Genomic DNA, 18,505 nt, shown 5'->3' on the forward strand with positions numbered 1-18,505 from the left:
TAGCTTCCCTCAAATTCCTGGTCTACTTCTGGATTAAACTCCCTCTAGCCACCACAGGCTGCACTGCATTATCTAAAATGATAACACTGCCCCATCTCCTCTACTTTACTAACCTACCAGTGACGTCCGCCCCCATCCTCTCCAACCCCACCAGACTTTTTTTTTTTTTTTAAGGAACTAGGGGCCATATGTACAAACACATTTTACCATAGACACAGAAAGGGTAAAACCCTTTGATACATCTGGCCCTAGATCCCTTACGTATGGAGCTTGTCTGGGGTAGAGGACGACGAAGGGTTGCTTTGAAGAAACTACAACTGCCAATCAGGGAGGGTGGACTGAGTGCATCCTCCTTTGAACTCTGTTTTCTAGCTGCCCAACTCCAATGGATGCCTGGATGGCTTGCCGGCCGCAACCGGGATATGAGAGATCATCACTACTCGCCCCTCATCCATTAGGTGCCTCCAACAACCCTGACTTGCTCCTTGCAAGTACATAGTAGACAGATGTATCAGTCAGCTCTCTACCCCCGATTTCCCTCAAGTGTTACCAGTTTGTCTCCATACTTAAGTGCCATTGTTAATTTTGTATTTATATATCACAGACCCTGCAGATGTAGGCAGTGAAGTGCACATTAAATGGACCTAGCGGCAGATGTAGGTACAACCAATCCTAACCCGGATGTATTTGTGGAGGGAGGTGGAGGCACAGCAGATGTCACAGTAGCAAGTAGGGGTTCATTAGTTCTCAGGTTTCCAACAGTAATTCAAAAGGTGAGTTTTAGAGGCTTAAAGAAGGTTATTAAGTTCGAACTGCAAAAAATTCAGGGACATTGAGGATCTCCTCATGGACGACCAATTCAACTGAAATTCCTTCTCATTACTTCACAGGTGCGGTTGTGAGTGGAAAACCAGCACTCTTCCCCGTGCTCGTTCCCAATGTGAGGAGGAAAGTGCAGACCTTTCCCAGTCATGCACAGTGATTAAAATATCAGGCTGCCATCTAATTCCCAACCCTCACATTCTGGTGAGATAAGCTACGAACAATAACACTGCTAGCATTCCCAGCAAACGTCTTAAGAGAGCAAATCATTTATAAACATCTCACTGAATAATTTAACAGCCACCAACTTCTTGATAGCACTCATGTCTGGTTTCAGACCTAACCACAGCATGAAAATGCACGATTCTGGTTGGAAGAAACACAGCAACCCTCATCCTTCTAGAACACTTCAAAGTGTTTGACAGTTTCCCATTGCCATACAATGCCTACACTAAATCAGGGGATCCAATGGCTCTGCTCCTTCCTGAAACTAAGTCATGCTGGCACCTAAGACACCTGCAACCTCATCTGCAAAGATCCTCCCCAATCTTGACCCTCTTCAACACATACATAATTCCTCTAGCCAGCATCCTACGCTTTGAAAATCAATGTACCCTGCTTTGACACACAACTCATTCTCTCTTCCAGTACTCCGATCAAGCTCAATGCCTGCATGACTGACACTGCCTGCTGGATAAAGTCCAACCGTCTAAAGCTGAACAACAAGACTAAAATAGTGATCTTCAGAAAAAGCACATCACCAAGAATTACCACCTGTTGATCTTCACAGCTAGAATCATCACCCCACCACCCACGCAACTACTTTGGGACGATCAGAAAGCAAACTTCTCATGACCAGCTAAGTCTGCATTCACTGCCTCATGCTTCCATACACTGAAGCTGCTGAGAAAGATTTTCAAACAACTTCCAATCAGCATCTTGAAACGCATCACATACACCTGTATCACACACGAGTGGGACTACAGGAGCACCCCTCTATGCCAGGATCAACAAAAACTCAATAGAAGGCTGCAGACAATTTGCAGTACTCATCGTCAATCTTCCACACTGCACTAACATCACACCATATCTGAAAGAGCTCCACTGGCACCCAGCTCACAATCAAATACAATTCAAACTTCTCACCCAAACGCTCAAAGAACTACATTATACTGGCCCAGCTTATCACAACCATCACATCTACTTTCACAAATCTTCCAGATATCCCAGTTCATCCAGATTCCTACTTGCACACATCCCTCGCATACGGATAACCAGAACCACCAGGTGAGCATTCTCCTACATCGCTACTAAAGCATGAACAATGTACACGTGCGTATATATCTATCTATATGTAATTCTTGAATTCTGCAAGAAGCTGAAGACCTGGCTTTCAGTAAACCAGTAAATCCTAGGTGGGGCTACCTTGTTCAGCGCCAGGATACTCACAGGTAGTAGTGAGCTCTACAAATCTGCCTAAAGTCCGTCTCCACACGCCTGCATTCTATCCTTGGTGTTGTGGGGGGAATTGGGAGTAGGATAGGTTCTTTGGTATAATGGGGGTCATCAGCAAAGTTGCAGCAGGTCCGATAAAAGGTTGAGGGGAGCACTGATAACCAGAGGTAGACATTCAAGGAGGCTAGACAACGCCAGTCTAACAAAGGGTGCCACAGAGCAAAAGGCAGTCAGTGAGAGTACTAGAGAGCAGTCAGTTGAGGAAGGAATAAATCTAGCAAAGGACAGTGATATGCATCCCTATAGAATCAAGTCATATGAGCAAATTACAGGGAAGCAGGCACTGCATTAACATCCTAAGTGGGTCAACAGGTTAAATTATTTGATACACAAAAAGGAGATAGCATAGTGGCTTATGGTTAGCAAGAGATAGTAAGGTGAGTCAATACAAGACCTCATCATGAAATTCAGATCTTGGGAGGAGGACCCGTGGGGAGCATGCCCAAAAAAGGGCATGCCACCAATATAGCACACAAAACGTCCAGACCAAGTGAATGAAAGGGCCTGGTTCCCGAAGCCGGGAGGCATCTATGTAGTAGAGCTTTGAAACAGATATCCTAGATCAGCCTGCAGCAGACAGGAGGATAGCACAAGATAAATGGGTGCCTCACTATTAACATGCACAAGTTATTCAAGCTCCCAACAGAGATGTGAAGGTGTCAATTGCATCACCATGAAAGTCACAGATAGAACTCGCAAAGATAAACTTCCACATGAATAATCAAATCAAGGCACATATATGGGAGAGGGGGGGGGGGGGGGATTAGGCAATGTGGGGAAGGTGTGGTGCAGTTTCAGTATTTTTGTGCGAGTTCAAGTGTTAATATGTCTCATCAAAAGACGCTTACCCACTTGACAGACTCTTCTTTGGTGCGGGCGTGTGCACTCAGCAGTAAACGTTTATTTAGCCAGTCAGGTGTTCTGGCTCTTTCTTTTGACATATGATTTTTACTACTGAACAGCTGATTTGAATATTGCTCCTTTCCAGCAGGTGTGGTAACCAGTTATTTTAATAAAAGCTATCAGGACATTAATAAGAACCAGTCACATGAAGAACTTGCTAAATAAGTTTAATAAAGCAAACGCGTTGGAACAAAATTGTACACAAGTATCTTGCTGGCACAGAAACATTTAACACTAAAGCTTTAAAAAATATTATAACTGTAGCATGGGTCCAACACAAAAGAACATTCTAGGAGGCAAACAACTTCCCTTCCTATTCCAGAGAGCGATACATCAAAACCACCACAAACTTTCAGACATGGAAACTACTGGGCACGGACGCTTTCCCTTTCCTGAGCAAAAACTAATTGTAATGTGTCCTTGGAGCTTAATACTGGAGTGAAGAAACCACGCAAAAGGGCGTTCTGGCAATTGTGATGATTTAAAAAAAATATATATATATATTCTTGAAATGGTAATGTTTTCACAGGTTCTCACAATTCCCGCTGTCACAAACAAGAAAGATCAGAAGTAAAACAACTTTAAATACTCAGGTTTTGACTGATTAAATTTATTGGTAAACACTGGGTAGTTAGTATCTCAAACAGTCAGTGATAAGGGAGCATGATAACATTATGTATGTCTTTCTTGAAGATAGATGTATCCAAAAATGGCTTCATGACTGCAGGACTTTAGAATGTTCTAGCCAGTTAATATTAGCAAATTTACAAACTGTATACCCAAATTAAGAAATTACACCAGAAGTGCCTTTGCAGTATGGTCAAATTTAGAGTGATTAGGTCTGAACACATTAAGATCTAAAACTGGATCACTGAGAGAATATTGGAAACAAATATTGCATTGGCAGAATATCTTGTCAAATATCAAGGACTAATATATCCAGATGGCACAAAGAGGTAAGTAAAGCTTTACCATTCTTAACTCTACATCTACGTACCCTGAAGATATAGATTGTCAAGGAACACAGATGTGGAGTTATATATAGCAAAACTGTGTTTACCTACAGAAACATACCTTCAGAATAGCTTTGTCCTCGATACTCCTGACAATTATTTAGTTCCACATTATTTCTGGTCTGCTAGAAAAAATAGCCATAGACTAAAACACCTGTGCAGAGTAGATTTACTGTACAAGGGGAAAGTGGTCAGAGCTTTATACTGGTGTCAATTCATATTCACATTTACCTACATTGCATTAATACATCTGGGTAGAGAAGGGCACATCTAGGGCTTCGGATCAGTAGTGGATCAAGGAGGACAATTATTAAATCACCACCCCAGTGTACGAAGTACATTTTTTTTGGGTCGAGTTGAATGATCATTGCATCCCTGCAGACAAGTCCACATCAACATTCTTGAATCCAGGGGCGAGAAGAATAACTGAGCGGTCCCGTGATGTTTTAGTCATAAACAGGGTGTGAATGAAAGTGCAAAATGTTTGACTGGCTTTCACACCCATCACAATCCTAAAGACAGACGTGCAGCAAAAAATGAGACAAAAGGTGCAACTAAAGTGCACATAAAAGGAAGACCGAAGCAAACAGCTTTTATTCACAAAGCATCTTTCAAAATTAGAGTAACTTCTTTTGCGTCTTTACAACCAGTGCTATAATGAGGCTGCATCGCCCACACAAACTACTCCTCTATGAAGCCCCATCAGATGCAATGTTTATATATCTTGTCAACTGTCTCACAGTTGTTCTTCCAAAGCATGGATTTTTGTGCTCTGGTTGTCTGCAGTCTTGCTCGGAGCTTTATCTCGTCACTGGAGTCTGGCTGTTCTTTGTAGGGGTCACAAGTGGGACAGCGAGGCTACAGAACAAAGAACATAAGAAAGGGTCAGATGAAAGATGAGACAGAGGCAAGAGTCGTTATGGCCATCTTTAAGATGTGCTAGTCATGCAGGAGACCCTTACCTGAGTGTTGTCCTTATGCACAGCCTCCAAATGGTAGCTGACAGATCTCCATTTCCAGCCTGAAGAATGGACTGCGTTCACTAGACAATAAAAACATGACATCATGGTATGCGTGTCAAAAGGTGTGATTTTTGTGAACACATCCACGCATTGAGCACACGTGGCGATGGTCGTACCACAAGCTTGGCACTACAATCTTTAGGTGAACATCTTGCGAGTAATGTGTGCTAATTTTTCACCCACACATCACTGTGTGTGTGTTCCATAGTCACTTCTACCCAGAGATTTTAGCTCGGGTGAAAAATTTTGAATTCTTTTCTCAATTTTCATGTTAGTTGTGGTGATTTGAGTTGTGGAAATGACCAAAAATTCAGTTGTTTATGGATTGAGTTGAACATTTATCAACATACCGTTGAGCTGATTTGATAGCTATCGTTTTTAGTATGTATTCATCTTTAACGGAGGAAATTTCAATAGATAACTGAGTATTCACCACACTTCTGTTACGGACGATACCAGACGCCTCCATCAAGATTTCTCAGAGGTTTCAGTTTACAAGTAACAACACAGGAGAGAGGGTGAAAATCTGGGAAATGCAACAAGTGAGCAAGCTACGATTGGAGAAAGTGTTCCCCATTTGGATATTCACCCCATGAATCCTGTGTGTGTCTCGTGAGGTCCTTTGGAGAACTTTAGCAAGGGTCACCAGTCTAGTAAGGGAAGTCAAGTTGTCACTGGTATATGTTTGGACACCTCTTAAGTGTGCATTTATGTATAAGATCAAGCGATCCAGTAATTAAGTGTTTTGCAAGAGTGAGGTATTACAAGAGACTGTGCAGTAGGACATGAGCAAAGGCACCTTCATGGTAGGGCAGGATTGGGGAATTGCCAGTTAGAAGGCAGATTGTAGGCTAGTGTGGATGAAGTGGATTTATAGCTGTGTGAATCGTCATTTCAACTTGGAAAGAAGGGTTACACTCGAGTCAATGAGAACAACCAGGAACCACCGCTTTAGAGTTTATGGATTAAGCATAGCATGAGGCACATTCGCATACAAATATTACACTGTGATTTCTAAAAACTTCAAAGTATCACAATATTACACAAAATAATAAAATCTACAGTGACAATGCAAAAAAAAAAAAATGCAAAACTCCAAAGCACTTTCTCAACGGACGTTTGATGTGGGTCGGCACATTGGTTTTATTTGCTACAGTACCAATGCCTTAAGGCACACGAATGTAGAATTATATGTATTCCAAAAAAACCTTGATAAAGAGGGGATATAGTGGGCATACGCTGTTCACTTGCTATCCAGTCCACGGTTAGATTTCTGCATTTCGGTGCACCCATCTGTACAGTTGCTCAGGCTAGAGTGCACGTACATAGAGCACCAGCATGCAAACCATGCCCTGGGATACCATTTGCAAGTCGAGGTTCAGATTTCTAGACAACACACATCACTGCTTTAGGATTATGTCCTATAAATTAGCGTAGCTTTGGACGGTGCCTTCTACAGCCAGCTCAGCAGTGGTGCACATGCAGATTAGCCTCTTCTCCTTAGCCCCAATGAACCTAATTTGCAAAACATGCTAAGGTTCCTTTGTAAGAATAGCTCCACCAGTCTGAAGCGACTGAATGAATATGCTGGCATCAATGAATGAGCTTCAGTGAAAATCTACTAATACTGCAAAGATGCGGCCCGCAGAAGGAAACGGATGAACTAGGAGCAAGCTGTTTTAAACTAGCACCCAGGCTGATCTCAAAGAAAGTAAGAGCTATGAACAATGTGCTCCAAATCTGGATTTAAAAAATAGTGGTCTAGTTTAATAGAAAACTTTCTATTGTGATTAATCAACAGTAATGTTTATAAACTGAAATGAGGAAACCTCTCAAAGATGGCAGGATGTCTCTCTAGACAGTCTGGTGCTCAGATCTCTGTACTGGCTGCAAACATCTTCGAAACCAGATGGGCTTGCCAACCAGCTTGTTTTACAGAGGTCAAAGAAGCACGGAAATCAGTTAGCGCATGTTACAAAAGTACTTGAGCACACTATTAAAAAGTGCTGTATAAGCAATTCTATAAACCCAGACACCCCAACCTTAACATTGGTTTGTCACTGAAGAAGGAAACAGCCTTTGTCAGTTAAAACCAGCTCTGTTGATAAAGTATGCACATCTGAATTTAATTTTTCAGCAATCCAGTGTGTGTGTATATACACACACATTTATATATATATATATATACACACACACAGGAGTAGCCACAAAATTAAAATACACCACTACTCTACAGCAAAACTTAATTGACACCTCATGAGAAACTGCAAGCATGACACTTCCTACATTAGTTTTCTTCACCTGTACATAACTCAGATCTATTAATCCTCCCACCTGTCCAACCATCTATTCTATGATTACTCTATACAAATTATTCTTAGACAGTCTGATTTTATGGGGAACATAAAAAAGAAACACTGAGGTAATAGACAAATTACAACTCAAACACCCCCAGACACGTTCACGAATGTGATGGGAAAAAACTACTTTTACAGGAATTATTGCTCTCTACCCTGATCCATGAAACTTAAAAGGATTCTCTCTAATCCAGAAAATGAAAAACAAGAAAGTGTGATAAGCCCCTAAAATATTACAACAGGCAAACAAAAAAGAATGTACAATAAACAAGATGCATTCAAACTAGATATGAAACAAAAAAGTGGCATTTGTCTAGTTTTTTTTTTAACACAGCACTAAAAATAAAAAATAAATCATGCTCTGGCCAATACTTCAAAAATAACCATGCTTCAATTACATTTTCAGAGACCAATTTTTTGTACATCAAAAGTGCAAATTTAAAGCAAAATAACTCAAAAAGTTTGAAACATTTCAAAATAAACGCGGGTCAAAAAAGTGGAACAATCTCAGGTTACAACTGAGGGTACTGCAATGCTACTCAACAAGGTAATGAAAAGTAAATCCTTCCTTCCGAAAACAAATTTAAAATGCATTACAGATCTACTTGTGGCACTGCCACCTTCAGATCGCAGGAAAAACAGGGAAAAAAACATCAACAAGTGCTTAAACAGAAAACCAAAGCAACAAAACTAATGAAAAAACATCCATGGCAAGACACTTGAGAGAAATGGGTCATATATCATCGCTCAGCCCGACACTCTTCAATGTCTACATGAGCCCCCTCGCCGACATCGTACGCAAGCACGACATCATCACCACCTCCTACGCCGACGACACCCAACTTATACTCTCCCTCACCAAGGACCCCGCCAGCGCCAAAACCAACCTACAAGAGGGTATGAAGGACGAAGATTGGATGAGACTCAGCCGCCTAAAGCTGAACTCTGACAAAACGGAAGTCCTCATCCTCGGCAACACCCCATCCGCTTGGGACGACTCCTGGTGGCCCACGGCCTTCGGCACCACACCGAGCCCCGCAGACAACGCCCGCAACCTAGGCTTCATCTTGGACCCTCTTCTCACCATGACTAAGCAAGTCAACGCTGTGTCCCCCGCCTGCTTCCTCACCCTCCGCAAGATCTTCCGCTGGATCCCCGCCGACACTAGAAAAACCGTGACCCACGCCCTCGTCACGAGCCGCCTGGACTACGACAACACCCTCTACGCTGGGACCACAGCCAAACACCAAAAACGCCTGCAACGCATTCAAAACGCCTCAGCCCGCCTCATCCTCGACGTACCCCGCAACAGCCACATCTCCGCACACCTGAGACACCTGCATTGGCTCCCAGTCAGCAAAAGAATCACCTTTCGACTTCTCACCCACGCACACAAAGCCCTCCACAACAAGGGACCGGAATACCTCAACCGACGCCTCAGCTTCTACGTCCCCACCGGCCTCCTCCATTCCTCTTGCCTCGCGCTCACTGCCGTCCCTCGCATCCGCCGCTCCACGGGGGGTGGGAGGTCTTTCTCCTTCCTGGCAGCCAAGACCTGGAACTCCCTCCCCACCAACCTCAGGACCACACCGCATTCCGTAGACTCCTAAAAACCTGGCTTTTCGAGCAGCAGTAACCCCCCCCCCCCCCCCCTTTTTTCCCCTAGCGCCTTGAGACCCGCACGGGTGAGTAGCGCGCTTTATAAATGTTAATGATTTGATATGATAAGCCACTTGGATATCCTAAAGACAAAAAAAAAAAAAAAAAATCCCAGAACACAGCAACAAATACTTGCGACAAATAGAAATGCTTAATATTCAACAGGACTTCATGATGAAATAGCTTGTTTCTCCAATTATAGACTGACTAAAAGTCCCAAAAAGATAGACCATAATTTACGGTATACAAACATTCAGAGCTCCGTACACCACAACGCAAACCAATAACTTGGTGATTACTACACTTTGGACAAGCCCTCTGTGATTGAGCCATCTGGTTCTGTTCCACTAACCAATGTTTATCAACATAAGTCACTGGAACTGTCTAATGAGACAGCTTTTTTTAGAAGTGCCAGTATTTTCAACAATATGCCCAATATGGACCCAGTGAAAGTAACATTCAACATACTAGACTTTCAGGCGTCAGTGTTACATGTTCTAACAGAAACACAGATCACTCTTACAGCATGTAACCCATACAAAAATTGGGCCATCAATTTCAGCTCTACCAAGCTTCAAAACTTTATTTTCAAAATGTATCCAAGTCTAATGCGGCAGTGTCTTTAAACATATAAGGGTTCCCAACAACAAGGTGACCACGTGGAACCAGCTGCAGTCACTTCACTTCCACTCTAGCTTTTAGGATTCTCCAAGACAGAATGTTAAAAAGAAAATCGTGACAGAGGAACTCCCCAAAACCGCACCTGGGCTTAAAATAAACATTTTGTGGGAATAAAGTTTTTCAACATACATTTTGGTGACCTAAAAACAAACAAGAAAATCAAAAAAAAAAAAAAAAAAAAAAACACACACACACCTAAACAAAACTTTCAAAGCGCTGTGCAAAACAAATCCTTTATATTCAAGAAGTCCACTGGGCAAACAGGGATGCAACGCAATTGAGTGGAGTATTTACCTCTAATTATAGAAACATTTCTATGCAATGATTTGTTTGTTTCAAGACCAATTGAACCATCATAAAAGGAACATCAATGGGATCTTCTTTTGCCTCGTTGTATTGGATACTGTGAAAAAAAACATATGGCATGATCTCTATCCATCAAGAGACAAGACAGCCCTTTGGACAAATGGCATCAATAAATCTAAGCCAATATGGAAGGGAACATCTAACAGGTTGGAGGACTGCAAAAGACTTTTGATTTATGATTTTAACATATGAATGACTTTCGAGTCAGTATGTTTTTGAATTTTGAGTTATGTAGGAAATTATCATTTGCAGAGCAGGATATGTTCATTAAGCATATTAGAAACAGGTGATCTGGCCAACAGCAGGAATAGCACTTTGGAGCTAACGGAGGCGAAGTGGCCAAACCGAACGCAAGTTCAAATCTCTACTTGTATACCACTTGAAAGTGTGTGTGTGTGTGTGTTGATGAGACTGACGATGTTTCCAGTTATTTTTTTTCCATGAGCTAATTGAAATTGTATGAAAGCTTCTATTTAGCGTATCAGGTATATGACTAATTGTGGTGTTTATTTTTTTTAGTTTTTTTTTTTTAGAAGAATGTTAAGGAGATGACTGCTAACAGTTTGTGACAATGTTGTAAAAAGCAAGATGCAGGTGATTCTACATTGATGTGATCTGACACGTTTACTACAGTTTTTAAATAAGAGGGAGGATTGAATTCTTGTTTGGTTAAATTTTGCGTGTAGGAGAATTAATCTGAAGGTGAGCTGGGAACTCACAGTAATTGTGCTTGGGTTTTACTTAACAGAATCATTTTACTGACATTAGGGCATTATTCTTTGTAGAACCTTGACAGGGATTCATGGTTTCGAGGCCTAATTAGTGTGACAATCTAGTATGTAATTAATGTTAAATGTGGTGTTTTTACAAGTCATTTTCATTTTTATTGTATATAAATGCTGTTATGCTAGCAGAGCTTCGATTTTTTTTCATTTTTATGGTACTGCTGTGTGGCTTAAGAAATGAAGATCTAATATTTAATCACTCTTAGCAACTATGAGTTTGCGCACTTCTAAACTCAATGAGAATATTTGGTCTGCTTTGCTGATGTTGACGCACAGTGGAGACAATGCAAGACAGATAGTAAACTAATGGCAGTTATAGCCGTCTGGTTGTATTACAGTGTTACTGACTTGAGAGCAGTAAAGGGAATACAAATATTTTGCAAGATCATTTAGACTTTAAAGTAAAGTGTAGGAAGTAAAGTGTACAATTAAGGAGGAGGATTCGTGCTAACATAAGGTAATCATTTAAGGAGTCAAAATTATTTCTGGTGACCATATTTGATTGAAGGAAGTATGTTCCGAAACTGTGTTGTTTTTTTTTTTTTTTAACACAATGAGAGAAGCATAAATGTGTCCTTTATTTGTATTTTTGTATTTGTATGCTGAGTGACGACTGTATGTTTCATGTGATTTGTTAACGATGAAAATCCTTTTTATTGTTTTTATCAGTTTGTAGGTATGTCACAGATATTCAGTGACAGACGTGAAGCAACAAAAATGTGTGCAGTGTTTGCTTTCAAACTGGACTGAAAATAAAAAATACTTGTGTATGAAATTCTTTTGAAATGAGAATTTTTTTTATTTGATAATTCAATAACTCTTCAGTAACCATTAATAGCAGTACGATAAATTGTTGTGTGTTCAATATTTAAAACATTAATGTGATTTTCATACATGAAATAGGATATTTAAAATGGGAAGTATATACGAGAACCATGGAACACTGCGGACGGACTCTGGTATATGCAAGATGTTTTCTTAAGAGCCTGATCCATTTTTCTTTCCACTCTTATCTTGTGCCACAGTTCATACAATAATGCTCCTTCACGGTTGAACATATCGTACTAGGTCTCAATAAAGTTCTGTCCTGGAGTCATGCTTGGTCTATGACTGGTGAAATCAGATCGAGATTTGATATTCAAGGTTTTCCAGTCTAGACAAGTGACGGGGTCGCGGAATGTGCTGGCTATCCACTCTTGGGCTGTTTTATTTCGAACAAACTCAGGATGTTTGTGATTGAATCCCATTGTTGTGTTTTTTTTTTTTTTTTATAAAAAAACTGTTGAGGCTTCATTCATAATAAAAATGTGTTGATTTGTTATAATATGTACGATAATATATATGCTTGCAATGTAAAAATAAAAAATGAATTTATACCTGAAAAAGCAATGTTGGATAAAACAAATAAGAAAAATAGTAAAAAATAAATTATCACTGACATACAGAGAAATTGCATTTTTGTAATTTTATAGGTGTGCCTTGTGATACTGTAAAGGAATATGTTGGGTTGGTAACAGCGATGTGTTTTTAGTGAAAGAAAACAGTTGAAGTGAGCCACTCTAATGGACCATAAGCAAGGTCTTTATCATCCATGTCCTGGATGTTACTAATGTGGTTTCGAGAGGATTGAGGGGCGCTTAGTGAAGGTGGAAATTCATTGCTTCACATAACACTCCAAGTTCTACAGCCATGTCTGATTAAGGATTGCACAGTGGATACTTTTACACGTTTGGGGAGTCCAGTTTGCCAATCATGTACCAAATACATTTGTAAAAGGGATAATTCAACATAGTTGCAATGTTTGAATGGTTAATTCGGTTAAGAGCTGCCAATTTTACTGAAGTGATATTTTCTCATATGTGTAATTCTGGGTAACCCTAGGTGTGACATTAAAAGGTTTGATGGCCAAAACGAAAGAGAGAACTAGACTACCACAGTAGGAGTCACACACCATATCCAAACCCAAGGCTGGCTTTTCAAATCAGAACACTCACAAATGAGACTCAAACACCCTCCCCAAATTGTGGCACAAAATGAAAATGTCACTTACCCAGTGTACATCTGTTCGTGGCATTAGTCGCTGATACTCATGCTTAACATACGTATAAGTAATATTATGTTCGATGGCATATGTTGCTGCAGATTCACATGTTTCGCACAGTCCGCTGCCTGGTGTTGGGCTCGGAGTATTACAAGTTGTTTTTCTTCGAAGAAGTCTTTTTTGGTCACGGGACCGAAGGACTCCTCCCTCTTCGGCTCCATTGCGCATGGGCGTCGACTCCATCTTAGATTGTTTTCCCCGCAGAGGGTGAGGATGGAGTTGTTTGCTATAAATAGTGCCCATGCAATGGAGTGAATACGTATGTACATAAAAAGTTTATAATAATTATTTACAAATGTACAAATGTTTAAGATTTAAGATCTACTTCTAAACGGCTACAGGCTTCCCGGGGAGGCGGGAGGGCACATGTGAATCTGCAGCGACTAATGCCACGAACAGATGTACACTGGGTAAGTGACATTTTCAGTTCGATGGCATATGTTGCTGCAGATACACATGTTTCGCATAGACTATAAAGCAGTTACCTCCCCTAAAAGCGGTGGTTTAGCCTGTAGGAGTTGAAGTAGTTTGGAATAATGTTCTTAGTACAGCTTGGCCCACTGTAGCTTGTTGTGCATTTAGTACGTCTACACAGTAGTGTTTAGTAAATGTATGAGGCGTAGACCAGGTTGCAGCCTTACATATTTCGCTCATAGGAATGTTTCCTAGAAAGGCCATTGTAGCACCTTTCTTTCTGGTTGAGTGTGCCTTTGGTGTAATAGGCAATTCTCTTTTGGCTTTAAGATAGCATGTTTGAATACATCTGACTATCCATCTAGCAATGCCTTGTTTAGAGATTGGATTTCCTATGTGTGGTTTTTGAAAAGCTATGAACAGTTGTTTTGTTTTCCTGATTAGCTTTGTTCTGTCAATGTAGTACATTAGTGCTCTTTTGATGTCTAATGTATGTAGTGCCCTTTCAGCCACGGAATCTGGTTGTGGGAAGAACACTGGCAATTCTACTGTTTGATTTAAATGGAATGGTGAGATTACTTTTGGTAGAAATTTTGGATTTGTTCTTAGAACTATTTTATTTTTGTGTATTTGAATAAATGGTTCTTGTATGGTAAATGCCTGTATTTCACTTACTCTTCTGAGGGATGTGATTGCAATGAGAAATGCGACTTTCCAGGTTAGATATTGCATTTCACAGGAATGCATGGGTTCGAAAGGTGGACCCATGAGTCTTGTTAAGACGATGTTAAGGTTCCATGAAGGAACTGGTGGTGTTCTTGGTGGTATAATTCTTTTTAGCCCTTCCATGAATGCTTTAATAACTGGTATTCTAAATAGAGACGATGAATGAGTAGTTTGTAGGTAAGCAGATATTGCTGCGAGGTGTATTTTTATAGATGAAAAAGCGAGATTCGCTTTTTGCAAATGTAGTAAGTATCCCACTATGTCCTTTGTAGAGGCATGCAATGGTTGGATTTGATTGGTATGGCAGTAGCAAACAAATCTTTTCCACTTAGATGCATAGCAGTGTCTAGTGGAAGCTTTCCTAGCTTGTTTTATGACCTCCATGCATTCTTGTGTGAGGTCTAAGTGTCCGAATTCTAGGATTTCAGGAGCCAAATTGCCAGATTCAATGATGCTGGGTTTAGATGCCTGATCTGTTGTTTGTGTTGTGTTAACAGATCTGGTCTGTTGGGTAGTTTGACATGCGGTACTAGTGAAAGGTCTAGTAGAGTTGTATACCAAGGTTGTCTTGCCCATGTGGGTGCTATCAGTATGAGTTTGAGTTGGTTTTTGACTCAACTTGTTTACTAGATATGGAAGGAGAGGGGGAAAAGCGTATGCAAATATCCCTGACCAACTCATCCATAGAGCATTGCCTTGTGATTCGCGGTGTGGGTACCTGGATGCGAAGTTTTGGCATTTTGCGTTTTCTTTTGTTGCGAACAAATCTATCTGGGGTGTTCCCCAAATTTGAAAGTACTTGTTCAGAACTTGGGGGTGAATTTCCCATTCGTGGACTTGTTGGTGGTCTCGCGAAAGGTTGTCTGCTAGTTGGTTTTGGATCCCTGGAATAAATTGTGCTATTAGGCGAATGTTGTTGTGAATCGCCCACTGCCATATTTTTTGTGTTAGGAGGCACAATTGTGTTGCGTGTGTTCCTCCTTGTTTGTTTAAGTAATACATTGTTGTCATGTTGTCTGTTTTGACAAGAATGTATTTGTGTGTTATTATGGGTTGAAAGGCTTTTAACGCTAGAAATACTGCTAACAGTTCTAGGTAATTGATATGAAATTTTGTTTGGTGTACATCCCATTGTCCTTGAATGCTGTGGTGATTGAGGTGTGCTCCCCACCCTGTCATGGAAGCATCTGTTGTTATAACGTATTGAGGCACTGGGTCCTGAAATGTCCGCCCTTTGTTTAAATTGTTGCTGTTCCACCATAGAAGCGAGAGGTATGTTTGGCGGTCTACCAACACCAGATCTTGAAGTTGACCCTGTGCCTGTGACCATTGTGATGCTAGGCACTGTTGTAAGGGTCGCATGTGTAGTCTTGCGTTTGGGACAATGGCTATGCATGATGACATCATGCCTAGAAGTTTTAGCACAAATTTTGCTTGTATCTTTTGGTTTGGAAACATAGCACTTATTACCTTGTGGAATGCTTGCACTCTTTGTGGACTTGGAGTGGCAATTCCCTTTGATGTGTTGATGGTTGCTCCTAGATATTGTTGTGTCTGACACGGTTCGAGGTGTGATTTTGTATAGTTGATGGAGAAACCCAGTTTGTGAAGGGTTTGTATGACATATGTGGTGTCGTTTGTGCACTTTTTTTACTGTGTTGGTCTTGATTAGCCAATCGTCCAGGTAAGGAAACACATGTATCTGTTGTCTCCTGATATGAGCTGCTACTACTGCTAGACATTTTGTGAACACTCTTGGTGCAGTTGTTATTCCGAATGGCAACACTTTGAATTGGTAATGTATTCCTTTGAATACGAACCTTAGGTACTTTCTGTGAGAAGGGTGTATCGGTATATGAAAGTACGCATCTTTTAGGTTAATGTGGTCATGTAATCTTGCTGTTTGAGCAGTGGAATGATGTCTTGTAGTGTGACCATGTGAAAGTGGTCCGATATGATGTAGGTATTTAGTGTCCTGAGATCTAATATTGGTCTTAATGTTTTGTCTTTTTGGAATTAGAAAGTACAGGGAGTAAACTCCTGTGTTTTTTTGTTGTACTGGTACTAACTCTATTGCATCCTTTTGCAGTAGTGCTTGAACTTCTAGTCCTAAAAGTTCTAAATGTTGTGGTGACATTTTGCGTGTTTTTGGAGGGATGTTTGGTGGGAATTTGTGGAATTCTATGCAATAGCCATGTTGGATTATTGCTAATACCCAATTGTCTGTTGTAATCTGCTGCCAAGATTGGTAGAATTGGCTTAGTCTTCCCCCCACTGGTGTTGAGTGAAGGGGTTGTGTGACTTGAAAGTCACTGTTTAGGTGGAGGTGTTTTTGGAGTCTGGAATCTTCCCCTACTCCTTGGGAATTGACCCCCTCTATATCCCCTGAAACCTCCCCTTTGGAATGAACCCGGATATGGTGTGGTTCTTGTTTGTTGGCTGGTGGTGTCTGTGGGTTGGCCACGAAACCCCCCTCTAAATGGAGTTTTTCTAAAAGAGCCTCTGCTCTGCGGGGAGTAGAGTGCGCCCATGGCTTTGGTCGTGTCTGTGTCCTTTTAAAGTTTTTCAATGGCTGTGTCCACTTCAGGGCCAAAAAGTTGTTTCTCGTTGAAGGGCATATTAAGGACAGCCTGCTGGATTTCAGGTTTGAAGCCTGAAGTGCGGAGCCAAGCGTGTCTCCTTATGGTGACAGCAGTGTTGACTGTTCTCGCTGCAGTATCGGCTGCGTCCAGTGAAGAGCGGATTTGATTGTTTGAGATCGTTTGTCCCTCTTCAACTATTTGCTGCGCCCTTTTTTGGTATTCCTGGGGAAGATGGTCTACGAGAAGTTGCATCTCATCCCAGTGTGCGCGGTCATATCTGGCCAGCAGCGCTTGAGAATTTGCGATGCGCCACTGGTTGGCTGCCTGTGATGCTACTCTTTTTCCTGCCGCATCAAATTTTCTGCTTTCTTTGTCCGGAGGTGGGGCGTCGCCAGATGTATGGGAATTTGCTCTCTTGCGAGCTGCCCCTACTACTACGGAGTCAGGTGGTAACTGCGAAGTAATAAACACTGGGTCTGTGGGTGGTGGTTTGTATTTCTTATCCACCCTTGGGGTGATGGCTCTTGATTTTACGGGCTCTTCAAAAATTTGTTTTGCGTGCCGTAACATCCCTGGTAGCATTGGGAGACATTGATATTGGCTATGTGTAGCCGAGAGGGTGTTAAATAAAAAATCATCCTCTATAGGATCGGAATGCAGTTGGACATTGTGGAATTCTGCAGCCCTAGCCACCAGTTGCGAGTATGAGGTACTGTCCTCTGGCGGTGACGGCTTTGTGGGGTATGAATCGGGATCATTGTCCGGCACTGGGGTGTCATATAGGTCCCAAGCGTCTTGATCCTGATTATCTTGACTTATGGTAGTTTGCGCTGGTGAGTGCATTTGTGGCGGTGTTTGTGCCGGCGATGCCTGTTGTGGTGGAGAGGGCGGAGGCGTGACTTTTTTTAACCACTTTGGCTTGTGGTTGTGCGTCATCCTTGAGAAGTCCGATCCTTCTTTTCCTCATTATTGGGGGAAGGGTGGATATCTTCCCTGTGTCTTGCTGGATGTACAGTCTCTTTTGTGTGTAGTCTGATTCTACACTTTGGAGCTCTTGTCCAAATCTGTGCATCTGGCCACTTATTCCTTGTTCCTCTGTGTAGGATGAAGGTGTGGAACTTTTCGGCGCCGAGAGAGAATCTTTTTTCGGCTTCGGCACCGACAGAATTTTTGTGGCTTTCGGCAGTGTGTCTCGGTGCCGATGTTTTTCGGTGCCGGCATCTTGTTTTTGCCTCTCGGAGCCGCTATCTCGGCTCCGAGGTTGCTCCATGGCGGTCCCTCGACCGGAGTCGGGTGTCTTCGCTATGGGCGTGCCCTTTTTCGGCGCCTTCGACGGGTCGCCGGTTTTATGGGTCGAGCCATGGCATGTTGGCAGTGGCGTCCCCTGGGCTTTTGTCTTCGATGGTTTTAATTTTTCGACGTCTTACTCACTGTTTGTTGCTGTTGTTCGACGTCGGAGTCTCCGGATTCTGATTCCGGAACCGAGAATGTTTCCTCTTCGTCGAAACGTTGTTTTGTTGGCGTGGATGCCATTTGTAGACGCCTGGCTCTTCGGTCCC

The 18,505-nt window shown here is 41.7% G+C and overlaps 1 long non-coding RNA gene across 2 annotated transcripts in view; it reads right to left on the reverse strand.

The window, feature by feature from the left end:
* Positions 1-3,391: 3,391 nt before the first annotated feature.
* The window catches only part of LOC138266948 (uncharacterized), a 38,945-nt gene continuing 23,831 nt past the window's right edge, over positions 3,392-18,505 (reverse strand). The window contains exons 5-7 of one of the 2 annotated variants that reach the window (XR_011199755.1): positions 10,267-10,375; positions 5,216-5,295; positions 3,392-5,111 (exon numbers count right to left, since the gene is read on the reverse strand). This is a non-coding gene — a long non-coding RNA (uncharacterized lncRNA). The remainder of the gene's footprint in view (positions 5,112-5,215; positions 5,296-10,266; positions 10,376-18,505) is intronic. The other variant, XR_011199754.1, reaches the window with a different exon arrangement.

This window comes from Pleurodeles waltl, chromosome 12 (genome assembly GCF_031143425.1).
Source record: "Pleurodeles waltl isolate 20211129_DDA chromosome 12, aPleWal1.hap1.20221129, whole genome shotgun sequence".
Taxonomy (NCBI): domain Eukaryota; kingdom Metazoa; phylum Chordata; class Amphibia; order Caudata; family Salamandridae; genus Pleurodeles; species Pleurodeles waltl.